At 38.5% G+C, this 23,217-nt stretch overlaps 1 protein-coding gene across 3 annotated transcripts in view; it reads right to left on the reverse strand.

Annotated features, from left to right (window-relative positions):
• The window catches only part of LOC145998754 (polyubiquitin-C), a 32,515-nt gene extending 9,489 nt beyond the window's left edge, over positions 1-23,026 (reverse strand). The window contains exon 1 of one of the 3 annotated variants that reach the window (XM_083135328.1): positions 23,008-23,026. The gene's annotated coding sequence lies outside the window, so the exon portion shown is untranslated. Of the gene's footprint in view, positions 1-9,131; positions 9,377-23,007 lie in introns of those variants that run through there. The other 2 variants (XM_083135310.1, XM_083135320.1) reach the window with 2 other exon arrangements.
• Positions 23,027-23,217: the final 191 nt, after the last annotated feature.

Genomic DNA, 23,217 nt, shown 5'->3' on the forward strand with positions numbered 1-23,217 from the left:
TTCTCTGTCAAATCAGGCAGAATTAATTGTTTTTTCACTAAGTTCCTAAGCAAATTATCAGAAACCTCCAGTTCAGCACATATATTTTTTCTTGTAGCAATCAAACTGATGATTCTGACCTGTTCAACATTAGTTTTTGCTAATTTACATTTTTCTTATAATTTCCATTATATGATTGTACTCGCCTTGCAAAGGATCATCACACTTGCCTTCCATTTCTAATAGTTTGTAAAAATCAACTTTCCAGTTTCCTTTGCACTCCTTGTATGATGTGAATAGTTTTTAGAGCAAGAACACTTTATTGTTTTTCTGCACTCAGCCTCCTCAGTTTTGAAAGAGGAGATACATCAAAAACAGAACAGGACTTCATGCACTTCTTTAGTTTTTCTTGGGTTGGCACAAAAACATCATTCTCATTCTGGCATTTAAGTGAGTCACTTTCTCCAGATATGATAATTTTACTCTAACATGTCAGGCATATTAATTTAACTGGTATAAGGCTTACTAAGCACCGCGACAGGTTAAGTTTGCAGCAAGTTTTGTGTTAATCAACGTGAGATAGGCACTCAGCAACTTCCGTGCCAGTCTTGCCTCAACCACCGAACAGTTCAATCACATACAGTGAGAAAATCCACAGTATTCCAGCGGAACTATATTCTGCATGCACGTTCGGGGTTTATATATGTGAAAAATTGCTGCAAACTTAACCTGTCGTGGGGCTTAGACATTTTTTTGCCTTGCCATATGATGCAAATTGATTTCAATAATTCCCTTACTTTACTTTTCTTTAAGTGGTACTTCTGAAGATCACAACATAATTTACCATATAAAAACTTTTTTCAATGGTATTTGCATATTGTTTCTAAGCCATCCACCTGTAGTCTTGACCTAAGAAGTGTTATCATTTTCACAGAGTTCGTTAAGATTAATCAAGTCTTTGGTAACCTTACCAAAAGTGTATTCATGACAGTCCTCTATAGTTAAAAATTCTATAGAAAGAATGACAACAGAGATTGTCCATGCACAGATAAATTCCAGGCTCGCCTCACATCCTATCAAAACATGTCTGAATCTTCTGCTGTGCATGCCTCACATCTACTTCAACAAATGTCTTTTCTTGACGGAGGGGGGGGGGGGGGACCCGTTGGAAAATAAAGGGAACAAAAAAAATAATATATTCTACCAGCTTTGACCCTCCAAAATAAATACCATACTTTCAGTGGGAGAGCCCAAGGATAGGTTGCTGGGGGTCATAACCCAATAACTTTGGCCTAGTATTCCATAAACAATTACATCAAAGGCAGGATTACGTGGCAAAAACAGGGCTGTATACTAAAAAGGTATATGTAACCCCCTTCCTTCCGAAATTCTTGGGCATGCCATTGCCTATCTTAAGTTGCATGAACTGCTACATTTAAAAAATGTGGGGGAATCTCAGTTTTAGAGCCAACAATACCAACTGATCGTAGGTACCTAATAAATCAAACCTTTTGCAATGAGATTACGCAGATTTTCAATTAAGTCAAATATTAAAACCTTATGCTACTATATTTTCTGAGTCATTATTTAACCCAAAAGACTTAATTATTCTAAGTATGGGATGTAGTTTAAACCTTACTTTGCAACGTCATTGACAAAAACTAGTTGAATCTAAAAGTTGAGAATTTTACTGTGAGTTAGGTTCATGCAGGGCTTCCTTTGTGCCAAATTTCAGAATTCTTCAAGAGGACCCATCTGAGATATTTAACCCCGAAAACTGTCAAAATTCAATGAACGGTCCATTTTTGAGCACTTGCTGTAAAAAAGGGTTGCATTTCGAAGCACTGATATTTTATTTACAGACACCCTGCAGGCAGGTCTACACATGAAAAAAAAATCAAGCCTTAGACTAAATTCCTTGATTGAAAAAAAATCACTTAAAAATCCAATTTTTTTAACTTTTGTTACCCAAATATCCACAATAATTTTCATACTTAGGATGCAATTTTAAGCAAAACACACATGATTATCATAGAAAGTATACTTCATTAGCTACAAAATTAATTTTGTTTCAGGTCTCTAGCCCTTATGGTTTTTGAGATATTAAGGAATCTGAAAAGTGCTACATGAGCAAAAAAAAGCCATGGAAAAATTGCTGCCCCAGGAAACTAAAGCCAACACAACGTTCCACAACAGCAAAGAAAATCAAACTAGGACTGAAAACTTATGAAACCAAAGGTAAGGTAAAGTTCCTCATGTATATAGCACAGTGCCGTGAAGGCACATTTAGGGGATCTAACATTATGGAGGTGATGTGATCAGCACCATGCTCCGGTCACTTCCGGAGCCTCTGAGTGCTAGTTCAGGTTGAGGGCCGAAGAGGTTACTCTCTCTCTCTAAAGTAAATATTTCAGCAGTACCGGGTATTGGAGCGGTTTATTTAAAATAGAAATAAGCTGCATAGATCAACTGAAAATCAAAGTTTTGAATGATGATATAGTTGTGCCTGGACCAAATTTCAGGTATGTAGTCCGATAATTTAATGACAAAAAATACTAGTTTAAGCCTACTGGGTTCCACACACACTCAAAAACACTTAACTACCATAAAGAGACAGCTGAAATTTTATAAATGTCGAGAAGAGAAAGCAAGAAGATGTTTGATATGTAGACATCTTAGTGGAAATTGAAGGCTCTACCAGGACCTGAATCAAGACTGGAATACCGTGCCATTGCTCTCCAAACTGAGCCACCCTTAACTTAAGACTGACTTTCCGCTAAAATGTATACATAGTACATGCCTTGTGTATGTCAAATCGTAAGATATTGCCTGTATAATGAAGAAGCACAAAAAAGAAAGGAGAGAGAAGAAAACCGAGGGGCATTCCCACCGGTTGAGAAGATATATTTACTTCTGCAGTCAACAGACAGACGACAGTGGCCTACTAAGGGAGATTTCACATCATGTCACCTGAAAAATTCACAAGTCGAATGAAGGTTTGTGCGACCTTTCGTATCGCTCCAATGTGAAACGTTGCTGTTGATTGGCTCATTCCAAACTACATGTATCGCGTGTCCCTTCAGTCTGAAACCTTCCTAAGTCTTGAGTATGGAAAATTAGGGCTTTGTTAAGGTTAGGTGAGAAGGCAGGTGACAACACCCTAAAGGGTAATATCCAAACCTGCAGCAAGAATGCATCTTAAGTCTCCAATACAAAATAAAAACTTCTGAAGAGTTGATTTTAAAAAATGACTCCGATAAAGAGTGGCATGCCCAGGATTTTTGGAAGGGAGAGGGGTAATGCATACTATTTTTGGTGGTCAGTTCTCATTTTGTCATCTTTTCCTGACTTTGGAGTTCCTTTTTTAACGAATACTTGGTCAGATGGCGTTATGACCCCACCTAACCTCCCTTGGGCATGTCACTGGAGATAAATGAGTAAAGCATTTGATCATATTGGGAGACGAAACATTAGATATGTTGGGAACAGAAGGGTTTTCACTGTGCATTAATTGTTTCACGATCCAGCTGCATTCGAGAAGACTTCCTTTGTTCCGTGCCTATACCTGACAAGACTGCTGTGACAATTTTGAACCCTTACGATTGCTTAGGCCTGAATTAGGGATGGCCAAACGGATCTGGATCCAAAAGTTACGGATCTGGATCCGGATCCGAGAGTTTCGTACCTCAATCCCATTATAATATTACCACACCTTAAAAGGTATTATGATATTAGATTACCAACAAATTTTTCATTAGTTAGTCCTACAAGCATTTTTTTCAAGTGTTGTTCCTAAAATACTTTGCTACGCATCGGCTAACACACTCTTGCACAAAATAATCTTACTTGTTTAACATAAAATGTCAGAGGTGATTTTGTACATGCCATTGAAACGAATATGTATTCATTCGAATGTATTGGAAATGAAAACACACAAACGTGAGACATTCCATTCCAGGATGAAACCTTTAACACATATAACAAGATAGGAATGTTATACAAAAATTATACAATTGTTCTACAGTTAGTTTTACAAATAAAAATGAAACATAATATATGCAGTGCTATATAATTACAAAGTGTAAGACTAACAAGGGAAGTTATCTAAGTGTCCCCCTCCAATTTCCATGAAACTTGGCAGGTGTTTAGTGGGGCCCAATGGAAGAAATGTTTTTTTTTTTTTTTTTTTTTTTTTTTAGCTAAAAAACTGTTTTAGGGGGCAAACCACCTCAAATGTCAAGATGAGGACAAATTTAAGTGGGCATTTGACCTATGTGTCCCCCTCCGATTTCCATGAAACTTGGCAGGTGTATAGTGGGGCCCAAAGGAAGAAATACGTGTTTTTTTTTTTGTTTCGGCTAAAAAACTGTTTTCGGGGGCAAAACCTGCCTCAAATGCCAAGATGAGGACAAATTGACGTGGGGATCATCTGACCCCTGTGTCCCCCTCCGATTTCCATGAAATTTGGCAGGTGTATAGAGAGGCCCTATGCCCCCTGTTTCTTCCTATGCCATATTTACGTGGATTCGGGGTCAGATCCCACTTCAATTTCTCATCATCTTGACATTTGAGGGGGGGGGCCTCTATACACCTGCCAAGTTTCATGGAAATCGGAGGGGGAGATTTAGACCTCCCTTGTAAGTGTATTAATTAACCCTGGAGTACTCGCGTGGCATCCCGTAACACGGATACTCGCGCGGGTGACAGTTGTCACCCATAAGGTATTTTTTTTATTGCGAAAAGAGTAATTATAGTATGGTGTATTTTTTTGTTTTTTTATATTTACAATATATTCTAGCTACATTTAAAGTATTTTTTGAATTATTTTTGTGTCAAACATTTGTTGCACAAAAAATAATTCGAAATAGTTCTTTTATAAAATTTTGCACGGAAAAAATATCTTAAACTTTAGGCTACCATAACTTTTTTTAATGCAGGGTAACATTGCAAATCTCTTTGCTCATCTGAAAGACAGCTTTATTGAGAATCCATAAAAATATATGTGAACATATTTTGGCCTTCAATACATGGCAAAAAAAATCGTTCAAGCGTACTCTGCATTTTACATATAGAAAGAATATAGTCACAACAATGTTTGTTACTTGTAATATATTTTTTTACACATGTTGTAGATTGAAAATTTCAACGTAATAAGTAGACCTACATTGTCCTTATTTTGTTGCACTTTTTGGATATCAAGAATTAAATGTATGTTAAACTACAGAAATACATTTGTACATAAGAATACTAAGAAGTCAGCAATATTTTACAGTTGCAATGGCTGTATTGCCTTAGTCCTATTCCAAGTATTCAGTACAAACAATTGATGAATGATCACTACAGATATGACGTCCACATTTTTCACAAGGTTTTGTGGTCGTTTTGTCTCTCTCCCTCCCACACAGATAGCAGCGACCTCTACTGTTACCTTGTTGTCTGCACTCAGGCTGTGGAGTTTCTTCGATTCCAAGAAGGGCCTTTCCTCTTCTCTTCAGATGCACAGGGATGAAAGGAAGCTGGATTAGACTTTCAATCAGAGGTTTTATAAGTTCCAACGCCAAACTTCGAAGGAATTCTCGTCTTGCAGGTGGTTTAGCTGCAGCAGTGTTGAACTTGTAAATGATTGAGGCGTTGATCCCTGATATCTTCACCAGTGAGAAGAATACAACCATTGGCCAACGTTTTGTTTTGCGAGATTCATTGTATTTCGAACACATCTGGTCAAGGACATCTACACCGACCTTTGTTTTGTTATAAAACGTAATAATTTCGGGTTTCTGTTTATCACCGGTTTCGGCATCAATTGTATTATCATGATGCATGGTTGATACAGTAAGATACAAGAGTCTTATTCTTCTGAAATGCAAAGAGAGATGAGGTAACTTGCCTATCACGACTTTCTTTTAGTTCTTGAGGAACCCCAATCCTATTATATCTTACAGTTCCGACCAAAGTGAGTTTTTTTCCTTCCAATAGTTTTTCTGCCAGTGGAATCGACGTAAACCAGTTGTCGGTTGTGATGTTGCGGTTAGTATTTACGATTGGCTCCACCATTCGAAGAGTTACTTCTTCCGATGAGTTTGATAGTTTGTAAGGTCCATTTGGCTGTGTTCCAGCGTAAACCTCTAAGTTCATGGCATATATTGATCTGGCACACACAAGGGCATATATCTTCACACCTTGCCAGTTTTTTTGGCATGTACATTTTAAAAGGACATTTGCCACGAAATGCAACTAATTGCTCATCCACAGTGCAGTACTCACTCGGGAGTAAAATATCATTTAAAGTTTTGCACAAGTTCTAGGACTTCTCTGATAGGCGCAAGCCGATCAATTTCTCTTCGCTGCTAACGGTCTCTGATGTCATCAAAACGAAGACATCGCATGAGAAAATGAAATCTATTCACTCATGGCAAGATAACAGACTTCCACACCAGTTACTGTAGAGTTTTCCCACACCTGCTTAGTTTTTTTCCTGTTGCTGCCCAAACAGCCGGTCAGTAGCAAAATGCCTATGAAAGCACGAATTTCAATAACATTCGTGTGTTTGGCGTCCCTGTCTCTGCTAAAATGCTCTTTTATATGGTCAATATAAATATTGGTAGATGTAACTATAGTTCTAATAACATTTTCGTCCATAAAAAGTACAAAGAAATCAAGTGCACTGCGTGCTTCCCTACCCTGTTCAGTTGGTCCTGGGAGCCGCAAAATAATGTCAGCTCTGGTTCGTACATTTTTTGGGCTGAGGAGGATAGTTTTCCCACATCATTACATTTCAAAACTTGTCTCTTACCATGTATAAATTTCCAAATGGGATGTCATCTTCTTGACTGGATTCTTCTTCCGCATTCGGTGCTAGGTCATTTTTGGCATTTTCCACTTGGTCGTTTTGCGGCTCATCTGCTTCTTCAGAAAGATCGTCCTGGACATCTAAATGGTCCTCTTCACCATCGTCACTATTATTCTCCACAACATCGTCCTCATCAGAACTCTCACGAAGCAATACGTCCAAAATAAGAGAGTCATTACACAGTCGCGGACGCTTTGGTGCATTCATAACGCCGTTAATCGTGCGGGGGACAAGTGTCACCCAACTGACTTTCAAGCGCAATAACACGGACCACTCTTCACTACAGCGTAAAAACTCACACTTGTCAGGTAGCTGGGAATGTAGGCGAAAGGTACTGAAGCCCCTCCCACTCCCCTCCACCGCACTGCTTGGCGGTAAAGAAACCAAAGGGGCTGGGTGACAATGGTCACCGCGCGAGTACTGGAGGGTTAATTACAAATCGCGCATGCGCCCGCGCACACACACACACACATATATATATATTAGCAGGTAACAATATGTTATAAACACATTCTTACTTTCCAAAGAAGCGCATGTGTAATGGCAAAACTGATCCAAATTCGGATCAGAAAAAATTTAGGATCCGGATTTCGGACCCACCAGGATCTGGATCTGGCCATCCCTAGCCTGAATATGAACAATTTGTTGGGTTTCCACATTTTAAAGAACTGCAAACTTGGGATGACAAGACACCCAGTTCACAGCACACAGTTTGAATCTCGAATTGTCGAGTGGATTTTCCATCTCATGTGTGCTGAAGACCACAAACCACATGATCAGGTGTTGGAAGTATTTACTGTAATTTTAATGCCAACAGCCTTACACCTGGTCAGCCTAATCTAACAATGAAAATAATTTAGGAATGCAACATCCCTTGATACCTATGTCATGTGATATATTAGTAGGAGCAGTCCATACCGGAACACCATCTGGTATTTTTACAAATACAGGTGTGCATAAAAAAAAGGCCCAAGATCCTTTTGGTTATTGCAATTTCATCATGCTATGAAAGCAATTTTTATATGGTTCAATTTCAATGTACGTATGTTAACACATACCTACTACGGAGTTTTAGAGATTACTATTATTATTATTATTATTAATAGAGATAGAATACATTTCAAACATACAGGGCTTCAATGAAATATAATAACAAAATTTGCTGAGCAGAACAGGAGTCAACGTTCGTAGAAAGGTATGTTTCACAACAATACCAGTTTCTTTTGTAATCATGTGAATTGTCATTATATTTTAAATTATTTAAAAAAATAAGTCCAGTTTTGTAGTTTAGAAGATAAATACCAGTTTTTTTGTAATTCATGTAATTTGTCATTACATTTTAAATTCTTTCAAAAAAGTAAGTCCAGTTTTGTAGTCTAGAAGAAAAAAATACCTTTTTTTTGTAATTCATGTGAATTGTCATATTTTAAATTCTTTAAAAAATAAGCCCCAGCCAAATTTGAGGCCACGAGATGCCACTGCACATTAAGTGTCAACCTGATGAAAATAGCAGAAAAGCTAGTCTGCAAAAATTATTAGCATCTGTAGCCTACTCGAACTTTGCTATATTGTAAAAGAATCACACCTAAAACATTTTCGTTAATGCTTTTCATGCATTCAGGCTTATGTCGTCATACTAAAGTTTCTTTCATTTGTTAGCAGACCACAAATTCATAATTATATGAAATCAGCTCATCATATTTTACAACCCATATCCTAGAACCTTACATTGTATGTGTGAATGTCACACGTAAATGCTAGAATGCTCCAAATAAATAAATTAGCTGCACATCCTTAAAATTTGCCACGTAGGCAGCACGAGTTCGCTACACATTGTCACGGCTACCACAAACTATATTATTTTTCATGTTCTTCATACAGTGTGTACATAATGATTTACAAACAAAATTCTCAACCTTTTTTCTTTTACCAAAAGACGATTAGAAGCAAGTTCATTTTTGTCTTATGCATGTCGACATTATGTGTGAACACTGGAAGCCTATAGACGAACTTGCATAATAAAGCTTGGATAATTTCGAGTTTTTCCCTTTAGGGAAACGTTTCACAGTTGGCATAATACGTATATTATAAACGGTTGTTCTTTTAAAAATTTGGCCCTCCCTTCACGCCATCTTGAATTGTAACCTTTTGCAACTTAATTGATATAGACAGAAATGGTAATAAAAACATACAATACATACGTTATGTGGGGAGAATTAATTTGTGCATCAGCAAAATACACTTTTTGCCTTAAACTGGCCTTCTCACCATAAATTACATGATGAAATTTCAAATTACATACCGTAAGCCTACGTTAAACACAGGAACCTTCTCTCAGAAGAAAACAGTTGTGAAACAAGTCAATTATCGGATTTACCTTCAGTCTTACTCGCGCTTCTTTTCTACTTGACTTCTTCGTAGAATGATCAGAATAAAACTTTCTCGCCACCAAAGGAAAACTTCCTACTTATATCCAGGAAACGGATGACAAATTTTCGAATCAGCTGGGCTGGGTATTCTATTCTGCTTTGTCACTTCCAATAACGGTCGTTATCAAGTTTCCTACGACACATATAACCTTCAATTCCATTGGTGGAATTTCTTTCTTGCTTGTGATTCGCTCACTTTCATTCGTTAACATCATGCATATGAGCACCACGAAAGTTCTAGAACGAGGAGTTCGAGATTTTGCTATTATGACCATCACACTACCAAACGTTGAAACACGTTGAGTTTCAAATGACATCAAAGTACTTCACGGTATGCTCGGTTTTCTGCCAGATGTGTGAAGGACGCGAAATAATAAGAAGTGAGAAATTAACCCTAGCTTACCTGTGCCCAGTGTGGTGTTTAAGAAATTTCCAATTGGGGGGGGGGGATTCTACTAAGGGTGCGTTCCGAAAGTCTTAACGAAACGAACGCATTCAACGAAAATAACTGGGCTTGTGAATCTATTTACAGATTTATGGGACATTCTAGCCGAAAGCGCAGGTGCAGCGTTTTGTTTAGAGAAAGTTTCCGCATGGCGTCAGCGGGAGAAATGTCCTTATGGCAAAAATAAAATAAGGTAGTGTCTGCTGCCACGTTCTTTTTCTGCTGGAACCTCAAAAAATATGCACGTGGCAGCAGACTCGGCCTTTGTTTTATCGAGATTTCATCATGCTATATATGCAATTACGCCTGTAACACATACTGTGAAGTTGTAGCGAATACTTTCACAAAATGTTTTAAAATTGGGTCCCTCATCATTATTCTAATAATAAACCTAAATGCTCTCGTAGTTAGGTTAAGTTCTGTTAGCATTAAAATAATATCGCTAAATGCTTTCTAAAGAAACAGGTTCTAAATTTCCTTTGAGTTGCTGTTTTAAGTCCACTTTATGCATAGTAAGGCTAATCGGGACTGGACCTACAGTTTAAAGTGGGATCCGAACCACTTGTGCCTCCACCGGGTATCGAACCCGGGATCCTTTGATTACAAGGCGACGATGCTGCCACTGTGCCGTCGGGGACGCCTCTAAATTTCCTGTACATTCATTCACACTAATCATAAACTTGCATTTCTCTCGTCTTCTCTGTTCTTAAGATTTGTAACATCTTAGCAGACGAATTACGTGGCAGGAGCAAATTTGACGCTTATTCTTACTGCTGACACGTGCGTGGCAGCAGACTCGGCTCGGGCCCTAACTGTCTAGTGACACTATGAGATAATCAGGGTGCGAAATCCAACAATCTTGGCATCAAAAATCCCCCCCCATCAAAAATTTTCGGGGGGAGAGTTTTAGTTATAACAAGCAAAAGATAATCAATTACTTTTAATTTTAAATATACTTTACTAAGAATAATATCGAAAACCCACACAAAGTAGTGTGCTTGTGAATGTTGAATGATTTTTCTCTCTCAACAGATCATTCACAAATTTACATCAATACGCACAACAAAAGTAAAACAAGAATGCAAGACAAAAATAACTATAAAATCTAATTGATCTATTTTAACATAAAGAAATAACTAAATACTTCAACTATTTCATAATTTATTAACTACTTTAACCAGTGAGTAAAGGATTTAATTTGGGTAGTGTCTGCTGCCACGTTCTTTTTCTGCTGGAACCTCAAAAAAGATGCGCGTGGCAGCAGACTCGGTCTTTGTTTTATCGTGATTTCATCATGCTATATATGCAATTACGTCTGTAACACATACTGTGAAGTTGTAGCGATTACTTTCACAAAAATGTTTTAAGATTAGGTCCCTTAGCATTTTTCTAATAATAAACCTAAATGCTCTCGTAGTTAGGTTAGGTTCTGTTAGAATTAAAATAATATCGCTAAATGGTTTCTAAAGAAAAAAGTTCTAAATTACCTTTACATTCATTCCCACTAATCATAAACTTGCATTTCTCTCGTCTTAATCTGTTCTTAAGATTTGTAACATATCTTAGCAGACGAATTACGTGGCAGGAGCAAATTTGACGCTTATTCTTACTGCTGACACGTGCGTGGCAGCAGACTCGGCCTTTAATTTGATACTTCATGATATCTGATATAAACACAGTCAAAAAATTTTTGCATCACCCGAGAAGTGATGAAAATAGCATCCGGAACATGTCGAAGCGGACAAGAAACGATGAAGCAGAGGTCATTGTGCGAAGTAACGTGGTCGACGTGCAATACCGATCACCATAGACGACTACCGGAGTCGGCAAGCGTAAGCGTGTGTTCGAGCGTAGCACCACGGTAGTGACGGAGGTTAGTTAGGTGTTCCTTGTGTCCAGTTAGCGAAGGCGAGCGAGTGCAGCTGTGTGCAAGGCATGCCTAGGCGTACGATAGTGCAGTTTAATCGGGCCAGGATCATCACGCTACTGCAGACTGGCATGTCACAACAGACTGTAGCTAGGGCTTTTGGAGTGGCGCAAAGCGATGTCTGTAGGACCTGGAAGCGGTATACAGACACAGAAACAGTAGCAGATCGTCAACGGACAGGTCGTCCACGGGTCACAACACCAGCACAAGACCGCTATGTACGACTCTCAGCTCGGTGATAGAATACCATGACGGCAAGGAACATCACTCATGCCCTTCAGTCAGCCTCTGGTGTGCGTGTGTGAAACCAAACTGTCCGTAACAGACTCCGAGAAAGTGGTTTACGTTCCAGAAGACCTCTCCGGTGCCAGTACCTATTGCCACGACATCGGCGCGACCGTGTGCATTGGGTCCGTGCACATCAAAATTGGGGACCCGATCATTGGGTTCATGTGCTCTGTCTAAGGCCAGATTCACGAAGAGGACGGGTGTGGCGAGGCCCTGGACTGCAGGAGCGGCTTCGTGGTGTCCACGGGGTCCATCCATACCAAGAAGGAGGAATCATGGTGGGCAGGGATCATGCTCGGTCGTCGAACGCCCCTAGTTTCAATTAGAGGAACACAAACAGTTGTTTGTTATGTCAGGGACATTCGCCAGACGACTGTGGAACCATTTCATCAGGAAATTGGTGACGAATTTGTCTTGGTGGATGACAATGCCCGTCCACACCGCGTAGAGATGGTGCACGATTATCTGTAGGCGACGAATATCCGTCGCATGCTCTGGCCAGCGCAAACTCCCGACATGCATTGCATCGAACATGCATGGGCAATGCTAAAACATGCCATCTTATTGCATTGTCTTGGATCCCACCAATCTTCGTGAAGTTCTTCTTGCGGCACAGGACGAATGGGATCGTTTACCGCAAGATCACCTTGATCGTCTCATCCTCAGTATGCCATAGCGTGTTCAAGACCTTCTTGCAGCCAGGGGAGGACACACCAGGTGGTAGACAATGTTTCTGGTTTATCCGCTATGACGAATAGTTTTCTTGTGACAGTTCTTTGTTTTTTCACCTCCATCATGAATTGTGCCATTTTCGTTTTAAACACATTTCTGAGAAAATTGTACGTTTTTTGTTCCCTTTTCATTCAACACGTCTTGTTCTTCAGCTTTTCTTTTGTATTCCCACTGTCATTGTCAATAAACCTTGTGCTTCATATATCTTTTGTCATTCTCCGTCCTGATGCAAAACATTTTTGACTGTGTTTATATAAAAGTAACAAATTAATTTCTTTCTATGTAATAATAATAATATATTTTTAATTTAGTAATTTATTTTTACTTTTAATAACATTATAAATGTGTATATCGTGTAATTTATGAATATGTTTGTGGTTGGTTGGTTGATTTGTTGTTTTAAGTCCACTTTATGCACAGTAATGCTAATCGGGACTGGACTTACAGTTTAAAGTAGGATCTGAACCACTTGTGCCTCCACCGGGTATCGAACCCGGGACCCCTTGATTACAAGGCGAGAATATGTTTGTGGGGGAGCTTGTAGATTAAGATCTTTCTCCCCCCACCAGTCTTCAATGATTTCGCACCGTTATAGGCTACAATGGATGTTTGTTTATATATATATATATATATATATATATATATATATATATATATATATACACCCTACGAGGTTCTGTTGGCTTTTTTTTAGAAATTAGGATAATTTTGGGATAGCTGCAACATAGTTGCTTTTTGTGCATGTGTATGTGTGAGAGAAAGATGCAAAGATACTAAATAAGTGCAAAAATAGTTCTGGCGAAATCCAAACTCATCAGGGTTAAAGAGAAACTGCTCGTTTCATACAATTCTGAACAGAAGCCCAATATTTTCTTAGGTAAGCATGGGGCCCCCTTATAAGGACGAATGGGGGGGGGGGGTGTTAGTTGGACCACAGCGTACATCCATGGGGCCCGTGCGAATCATTAAACAAAAATCGTCTTACATGTATGAGCAGTAGCGTACTCAGGATTTCATCAAGGGGGGGGGGGTTATATCTAAAACTTTCTCCAAATTCACATTACCATTGTTTTATTATAATAATAACCCATAGCGCGACAGCCCTTGAGAGCCTTGGCTTACCTACCGACTGCTGGTCTCCCTCCCACACTGTTCCTCCGTCACCTGTTATAGCGTGGAGATCTTAGACCAGTATTGGGGTGACGGGTGGTCAGCCCGACGAACCCCCAGCCGTTGTAGGTCTTCTCGACCGGGTTACCGCTCACTCATTCGGAGCTCCCCAATTTCCTCACGATGGTGGGTTGCCACCGGCCCTATACGTAGGCCGAATAAATTCCGACCAGAGCCGGATTCGAACCTACGCCGTCCCGCAGCGAACGATCTCAAGACGAGTGAACGCCTTAACCCGCTCGGCTACGGAGGAGGACATTGTTTTATTATACTTTAATTAAATATTAATTCTCATAATTAATTAATAATACTTATAATTATTTAGTTGAATTACTACTAATGATACTACTAATACCACTACTACTATTAAGTAGTAGATATCTACATACATATAGTATTTATGAAAGCAATAAAACGAAATTAATTTCTAGCAATTCGATTTTTAACAAATTCCAGAACATTTTTTCTTTCTTACGAAATAATTGTCTACTCAACGAGATGAGACATTTTAAGTGTGAAGAAAATCCATAAAAACAAGAAAATTAATTAAAATAAATTGAAATAATCAAAGTACGGAACTCATCTAAGAAGCTGCGGGGGTCTGGTCAGTAGGCCATCTGTCAACCATGCGGGAGATCCGGATTCGATTCCCGGAATTGGTTGGAGTTTTTCCGGCTTTGTCGCCGCATAAATATCCCCGATAATTCACATCTGGATTGTCTCACTGTTGTTACCAACAAAACATTTTACAATAGTTAAGCTTATTGTCGTTTGAATTCAGAAATTCAAACGTGCCGCGGGAAGGCGGACTGGTGACTGAGTTATTCTTGTCGGCCTAGCCATTGTCTATACATTAGCCAAGTTCGACTATCCAAGAACTTTCTTTAGTTAATGCTCATTGTTCACACACAAAAATACATGATCATTGAACATTGTTGCAGCCGAGATACAAAACAACTTTTTTGCTCTTTAAAATCATAGTTGCCCTTATATATTATTTTCAAGAATTCGTGTTTATTTTCAAGGCATTCACTCTTAAAGACGCGTGTTTGGAATGCTGCGCTTTTCTCCGTGCCGCATGGGAATAATAATTCAAATTATTATTATATTATTATTATTAGTAGTAGTAGTAGTACTGCCGCAGGTCCTTGACAGTGATAAATTGGTCATTTTTATTTTTTCCACAGCATTTTTCATAATATTTCAAAAGTTCAAGGGGGGGTTTAAACCCCGTAACCCCTCCCTTGCGTACGCCACTGTGTATGAGTTCAATTTCCATATTACGTTTCCATAAAAATAGGATCTTCATACAAAGGGGACCCCGCTGCTCCGGGCCACAAAAAGATATAGATATATTTGAGTATATAAATTAACACATTCTCCCCATACATGCCCACTGTAGTGTAGTGTATTGTCAAGCAAAGTAAAAGCGTAAGACAATACTATTTAAAGCACAGAGTTTAGTATTTTTTTCTTTCTTTCAAATAAAATATTGTTTCTTAGTTTGACTATTGCTGTGGTATGGGAATAACATGTGGTTTTGTGACACCAGGCTTTATAATGACCAGTCTTTTTTAATAAAAATAGATGTTTATTCCATTGCACTCTTACAAAATGGACCGCGGCATTGAACAAGTTTTATTCTGCAAATACAAAGTTGATTGATTTGGTGTTTTAAGTCCACTTTATGCACAGTAAGGCTAATCGGGACTGGAGTTTAAAGTGGGATCCGAACCACTATGTGCCTCCACCGGGAATCGAACCCGGGACCCTTTGATTACAAGACGACGACACGACCACTGCGCCATCGGAGAGGGCCTCACAAAGTTGAAGATGGTAAGCTAAACCATTCTGCTTTTGTATAAAAAATAGCCTGCTGCATGATTATGGGGTTTCATTATCGCACACGGAAGTGGAAGATAATTGTGCTGTTCAGAGGGCCCGCTATTGTATTTGTTACCAGGGCCCGAAAATTTTATGTGAGTCCTGTTATTCCCTGTTGTTGCCTACTGTCGACGAGGTTAGAAGACCTGCTTTTTTCCCTGGAAAAGATCAGTACTACTGCCGTCAACACTACCTCTCCCAATTCTCTCAATGATTGGACAGGGCAATACCAGTAATACAGTTCGAAACTAGATTTACGGAATTGCTGCATTTTTGTGTTTCGGCCGCTCCCTTTCCACCTGACCCCTTCCTGTTCGAAAGTGAAGCAAGCCTCCACCGATCACCACTGCCCTTTCGACGTGGGTGTCCCTATAAGAAGTGGCACCATCGAAGGGTCGAGGGATATGTGGTGGCCAAATTCTTCTTCACGCCTCGTCAAGATTGAAGGTTCAACTTTTTTTAATTCGTCCACGAGCTCTGTTGAATGTAGTCAACAATTCCACGGTTCATTGTTTCATTTATTGCGCGTAAGTTTGTTACCAGTGCCTTGCTGAAGGATTATTATTTTTTATTTTGTGATTAATTACAGCCGGGTGTTCGGTATTCAAGTCAATGTGGATTTTGTACATAGTTGTTCTGAATTTGTCGTGTCGTACGTACTAACGTTTACGTCGAGCCGATTTGTGTGTGTTGTGAGGGGTTTTGACTGTGTTTTCAATTATCGCGTTTTTTTAGTAAAAATGTCGGGGACTAAGAAAAAAGAATATCTCGGTGGTTCTTCGAAAAGAAAAAAAACAAAAAGTAAGGGAGGACTTTGTGAAGAAATTGCCAAAGATTGAGAAACATTTTAAAGTGAAACACTTCCGGAGGACGAAATTCACTGTGCGTCGTCTTCCTACACCACGGAGGTGAAGTCCAGTGCAGTTTCTTCGCATATTGCATCTGCTGATAGCTATAAGGAAGTGTTACAGAAGAAGGAAGATAGTTTCCAAGTACCAGGTAAGACTGACAGTGCTTGTGAAGGTGTATTGAACTTGAGTTTGAAAAATCCTACAGATAGAGGTCACTTTGCTTTGGATATCAGTGATGACAATTTGAAAAGGTCCTTCATACCTTTGAGGTAATTTGCTATATACCTAGGTATGTTGCACTATTTTCGATTTTTATACTAAGGGGTCCAAGTGGTAGCAATCAAACTTAGGAACTTAGATTGATGAATCGACTCATCCCTATCTTCGCAAATTAGCCAAACGGGACACAAGATTTTTAATTGTCATACCTTGTAATTTGAATTTCTGGTAAGTCAAGCATAAAACCTTACGTACTATATTTTCTGAGGCTTTATTTAACCCAAATTTAAAAAAGAAAAGACTTCATTATTCTAAGTATGGAATGTAGTTTAACCTTACTTTGCAACGTCAGAAATTAGGTGACATACGTTACCTCATATTGACCAAAACGAGTTGAATCTAAAAGTTGAGATTTTTCCTGTGAGTTAGGTTCATAAAGGGCTTCCTATGTGCCAAATTTCAGAATTTTTAAAGGGGACCCATCTGAAATATTTAACCCCGAAAAACTGTCAAAATTCAATGAACGGCCATGTTTGAGCCCATGCTGTACGTTACCTTTAAAGTAATTCAGAAACATTTAGAACACTGTACGGAATAACGTATTTATTTTCATTTTTTAATAAAAATGTTCACAGTTGAAAACCCGAAAAACAAGAGGTGATGGGCGTGACAGCCCCCACCTCCTTGGGCAAGCTAGCGTTAAGCACTTTTAATACACAAACACTGTGGGAATTGAGTTTTTAGCTTTGGGGGATGTCATTCAGTTGCGGCTATTAGGGGGCAGCTCAGCTGCCCCCTACTTTTTGGCATTTTTGCCTCTGCACTATGCTAATCTAAACCTTATCAACCAAGGGAAAGGAAACGGTCCTTGCCCCCCCTTCCCCAGTTTCTGAACCCAATCGCCGCCACTAAGTGGCGTATTTGTAATTTCCCTTCGGAGGGCAGATTTTTTTGGGGTGTGTGCAAGTTTGTATATGTTACCAGCCAGTAAAATAAACTAAGGGGGATGGATAAAAACAACCCTAGCAGGGAAAAATTAAGTTTCTATTACCGGGGATAAAAATCCTTGTGGGGGATCCCCGGCATCCCACCGTTAATACGTACACTGCACACGAACAGCATCTCGGTACCGACATTTCGCGATGCCGCACACCTTTCTTCTATATCAATGTTATTATGATTAGGATACAAAGCCATGCGATAAAGCTAATTATAATTTTGTTGGTAATATTTTCAAATATGTAAATATTATCAAAACCTTTGGCTAGTTTTCGAAACTATTAACGAAGTAAGCGATAAAATAATTAACTAACGCAAGGCAGTGAAACGTTTCTCTTTAGACAAAGCCTCGACATCTCTTTGACTGTATGTGATTAAAGGCTGTCAACGAGCCCTGGGTTAGATTTAGTTAGACTGTGCCTAATATCATCTTAAGCAATTATGCTGACTGCTTTCCACTAAGCACATTTGAAACATCACCAAAATCTTGACTTCAAAATGTCTTCCAAACCACTTCCTTACATTCAAGAACTGATGCTAGAACCGATCAGTTGTTCCTTTCCGTAACATATGCTATTCACAGTGATGACACTACTATATAATAATACTTATTTTTGGATATTTAAATAATTTGCCCGTAGCTAGAATTGATCTCCGGGGTGGGGGGAGGGCTAACGAGTTATCAGGGATGGCTTTGTAAACCAAGTCCTTTTTTAAAAGTTTAACAGTATTAAATTAAGGTAAATTATGCGTGTGGGGGAGGGTCATTAAGTTATTATAAAATTTAGAGATATAATAAAAATATTCAGTGTTTTCTTTACCTTCTAAAACATCTCTTGAAGTATTTATTGACTGCAACATCATCCCACACACTCCTCTGGGGCTGTTGACCTTTGACGCGGATGTGAAACGAATGTGGATGATGACGTCAGTGTCACAGATTTCTGTGTAAAGGGGAGGTCACAAATGGGGCAGCGAAGGTACAGATAAAGATGTTCCACTATGAGACAAACTTCTGAAGTCTAGAGAATCTTCTAAATACTTACCGCTACTTAGACTTCGGCTCATAAACAAGATGAATGCTGGTAGCATAATAGTAGCTGTTCATGTTCTGTGAATTTATCCTTCACCAAATTGTGAGCAATATAATATCTACTGTCTACATTTTCACTCTTCACTGCAAACAAATTATACAAAATAGTTTAGTTTTACCTAATGTCAAGGGCCTGACGAAAGTGGCCCCTGCTTGGCTACGGGCCTGTCTCGGGCCTCCTAGGCCTTCACTAAGCGTGTACCTTTTCCGTCGAAGGCGGTTGAATTCGATTGCACTTTCAATTACTACTTTCAGTTCCGATATTTATAATGCGTGGATTCATAGATTCGCTTTTTTGTTAATGTATGTGTGAAACTCTGTGTTAGCATAGGAACTTACTTCCCTTTAAAATGGCACATAAATATTTGAAATTACTTGAACTTGAGATATTAATTATTTTCTCGACATTATGAGGATATCTTCTAATTTGTATGACGATATTTTAATGACGTCATAACAGGAAATGATCAAGAGTGCTAGGATGGCATTGTTCGGTTTCTGAGTCAGTGAATAATGTTTATGAAAGATAATAAATTTAAAACTCCACCAGTATACACACACTATATTGGTTACGTAAGCCACTGTGCAAGATATTGTTTGCAAAGCGATTTTGCCAGTCACAGAATGACTTACGATTAATGAATACAGAATAAATGGAGAATCCATTGCACAGCTAGACATTTTTGTGAAAAGAATATACAGGGTGTCCCAGAAGTCTTTCCCTGATTACAAACTTTAGTCATATCCGCTATATGCAAAGGTAAAGATGTGAAAGTGGTGCCAAAATGTTGAAAAACTAACCAAGTTTATTTGTTGCAGGTTTGAGTAACGTGGCTGTAGTGTAGCAGTGTCAGTGCCCAGAAAACCGGAAATGTTCACAAATCAGGAAAAAGTTCAGCATGTCCTCTGGTATCACGAGACCCGGTCACCAATAACAGTGCAGAGGAACTTTCAAATGTACAGAATTCTTTCGTCTAGAATGTCTACCATCAATAAGTTGGTATTTAAAAAATGGAATTTATCTTGATTCCCAAATCCTGTCAAGTCCAAGAAACATTGTATGGAAAGATGCCACCCGATGTCAAAAGCATTAATTCCGGATTCCTTGGCACTGACACTGCTACAGTACAGCCACATGACTCAAACCTGAAACAAATAAAATTGGTTAGTTTTTCAACATTTTGGCACCACTTTCACATCTCTACATTGCATATAACGGATATGAATAAAGTTTGTAATCAGGGAAAGACTTCTGGGACACCCGGTATTATGTCTGAGGTACTTGTAACTTTCTTTAAAAAAAAAATACACAGTGTAATATGAACATAAAAAATAGTAAGTTGAACATAATTTAACAGATTACTGCAGCAGCTTATTGCTACTTGTAATTGCTATGAACGTTACACAGGGTGTCGCCTTACAACTTTTACACTGTAGAGGACATCAAGGCGAACAACAACAGTTTGCTCGTCAATCCTTCGTTTCGATGCTACAAACCATCAAAGGATGACATTTTCTATCCTGAGTTTACACAATCTCGTGGTGGCTAAACGCCGGTATGTTATGCAAACAATATTGTGCCAGCAGAACCGATGCCAGGGTGAAGTTACTACATCTAGTCTTACCCTTTTCCTTCATATAATGCCTTCATCACTGCACACACACACATATTACTAATAGCTTTTGATGCGTTTGCATAAAATAAATAATTCTAAATAATTAAGAGATATTTACACTCACGGGATGCCTAGTCTGTCTCGTATCGTTATGCAAATTTTGTCGCTTATGTGTGTGTATGTATGTACGCACACACGCATATGGGATAGAAAATGCCGTGTTTCGAGGATTCGTAGCATCGAAATGAGCAAAACAAAAATTAACAATTTGTTTTTAAGGCCACTTCATGCTCAGATAAGTTTATTGGACTGGAACTACAGTATAATCCGGGATCCGAACTACCGTGTGCCTCTGCTGAGGATTGAACCCGGAACCTCTTGATTACAAGGCAACAGCATTATTACTACAATGTGAAGAGAAAGTTTTTTAAAGCTATATTTACCTTCGGATAGGACCTCAGGTTAAGATCGACGGGAAGGGTGATAGGGGTCATTAACCCTACCACAAGTGTTGTGACTTTAATGCCCCCTCCCACCCCGCACAATTTTCACTTACCAAGGGAAAGGTCGATCTCGAATTTGCGTTTGTATTTTACTGAATTTTCTGCACCTAATGGCAAATCGAGATGAGAATGGATGGTGACTCGATAAAAACGATAAAATAATATTCGGAAAATGATGTCTAGGCCACAGCTCGAGCCCGGACCATTCAGTTCAGTAGCAAGATCAATGTTCTCGCCAGATGACATAATTTTGATTTTTCTTGTCTGTTTTTAAGCCCTTACGTCAAAATTTATATATATATTTTTTAATAATGAAAGCAGCAATTACTATTCATACATTCTCGATGGCCGAGCGCGTGAAGTGGTCGACTTTCGATCTTGTCACCGAAGTTTCCTGGTTCGAGTTTAGAAGTTCTTTGCGAGTGTCCCTTCATCAATTTTCTAATCATCATTCATCCTGGGCTTCCCCGATGGTGTAGTGCTGGCGTCGTCGCTTTGTAATCAAGGGGTCCCGGGTTCGATACCCGGATTAGGCACATACTGGTTCGGATCCCACTTTAAACTGTAGGTCCAGTCCCAATTAGCCTTACTGTGAATAAAGTGGACTTAAAACACCAAATCATCACTCATCCTCATCGTTGTGATTAGCCAAAACTGCCAAAAATACGACGTAAAATTCAATCTCTATACCACGGAGGCTTGCTTAGTTTTGTTTATATAAAAGCATATTAAGTGGAAATTAGAATAGATCCTCCCTCAGTGACTGAATTTCACTGCATCCAAGTGTTATTTCTAAGGTGTTCGGGAAAAGGCACTTAATTCACAAACTGAGATTTTCTGTTGCTCCCATTTAAGTCACACTGAATCAATTAAATAATATATTATAAGTAAAGTTTTATATTGAGCATATGTAAAGATTCTAAACAGTGATGATCCAACATCATGTCTGTAATGTTTGTTATTAACAGAATAATCATAAATAACAGTCTAATGTAAAATTATATGTTTTTGACTTAAGTGCTTCTCCCCGGACAGACCAAATTTCTGAACCAGTCACTGCTGTTTAAAGTTGGATTCGTTCGAACTAGTATGCAATGTGCCTCCACCGAGGATCGAACCTGGATCTCCCTTAATAACAAGTTGAATATGGCATTACCGAATCACTGACAAAAGGATTTTAAGTATAGCGTTCTTTTCCGCTAGCCAAAAACTTAAAAAGTTTTTACAACTTTACAACACGTATGTTTTCATAATATATGGAAGTGGCACAAATGGGTCAAGTACGTTGTTCATGGAACCTTGCTTCACGCGCCATTTTCACTTGCAATTTTTTCTTCGGAAAAAACATGATAAAAGAAACAACAAACTACACACAAACCAGTTGTTTGAGTTGGCCTTGATGTACATGCACACAAATTAACTACATAACTGGAGTATGTTATCCAAACTTCATTGTCAAAAAAGCAGTAAAAGTATCGGTACATTGAAAGACCTTGTTTATTCGAAATAAAATATACTTAAATTACTTTAGACGTTTTGCTAATAACTAATATATTTATTAATACTGACTTCTATTATTTAAAGAAAATTTTACTCGGAAGAATTTCGGTTACTCGAATACGTGAAATGCAGATAATACATGCATTTCAAGTAAGTCTTATATTTTACTTAAATTATCACTTTCTTTCAAAGAGAATATACAAAATGAAGAGAGAACAGAAAGATTCGATGTATCTAATTACCTTAGCTAGAGTAATATGACAATACATACATTTTTCTTCCTGAATCACGATATGAGAAAATAAGTTATTAATGGTCATTATTATATGATAATAATTTGCGTTCGATGTAATTATTACTCAGTATCTAATTTATATCTCAAAATTGTAATTTGAGTATGAAACTACGTGCCATTTCTTATAAGGAAGTTAAAGGTTAATAGTTTTAAATAGGAATAATATATTGCTTTCGAATAAACATTCTTCCGTGCAGTACCTTGAACTTATGCAAGAAAACGCTTACCTTTGAAACTGGAATTGAACGCAGAAAGTGACCAAATTTCCACACGCAGGACTAACTTGGATGAAAATCTTTTTATGAAGCCATGACACTGGCCTTTTACTATGGAAACGTTATCCAGCTCGCTTTTCAAAACCTAGACCTACACGTATTCATGACCTTTCCACTTCACTCTGCACTTTTGATTCGACGTAAAGGTGGCGCTGGTTAAGT

Source organism: Lepisma saccharinum, chromosome 1, assembly GCF_977018435.1.
Source record: "Lepisma saccharinum chromosome 1, izLepSacc3.1, whole genome shotgun sequence".
In the NCBI taxonomy this organism is placed as follows: domain Eukaryota; kingdom Metazoa; phylum Arthropoda; class Insecta; order Zygentoma; family Lepismatidae; genus Lepisma; species Lepisma saccharinum.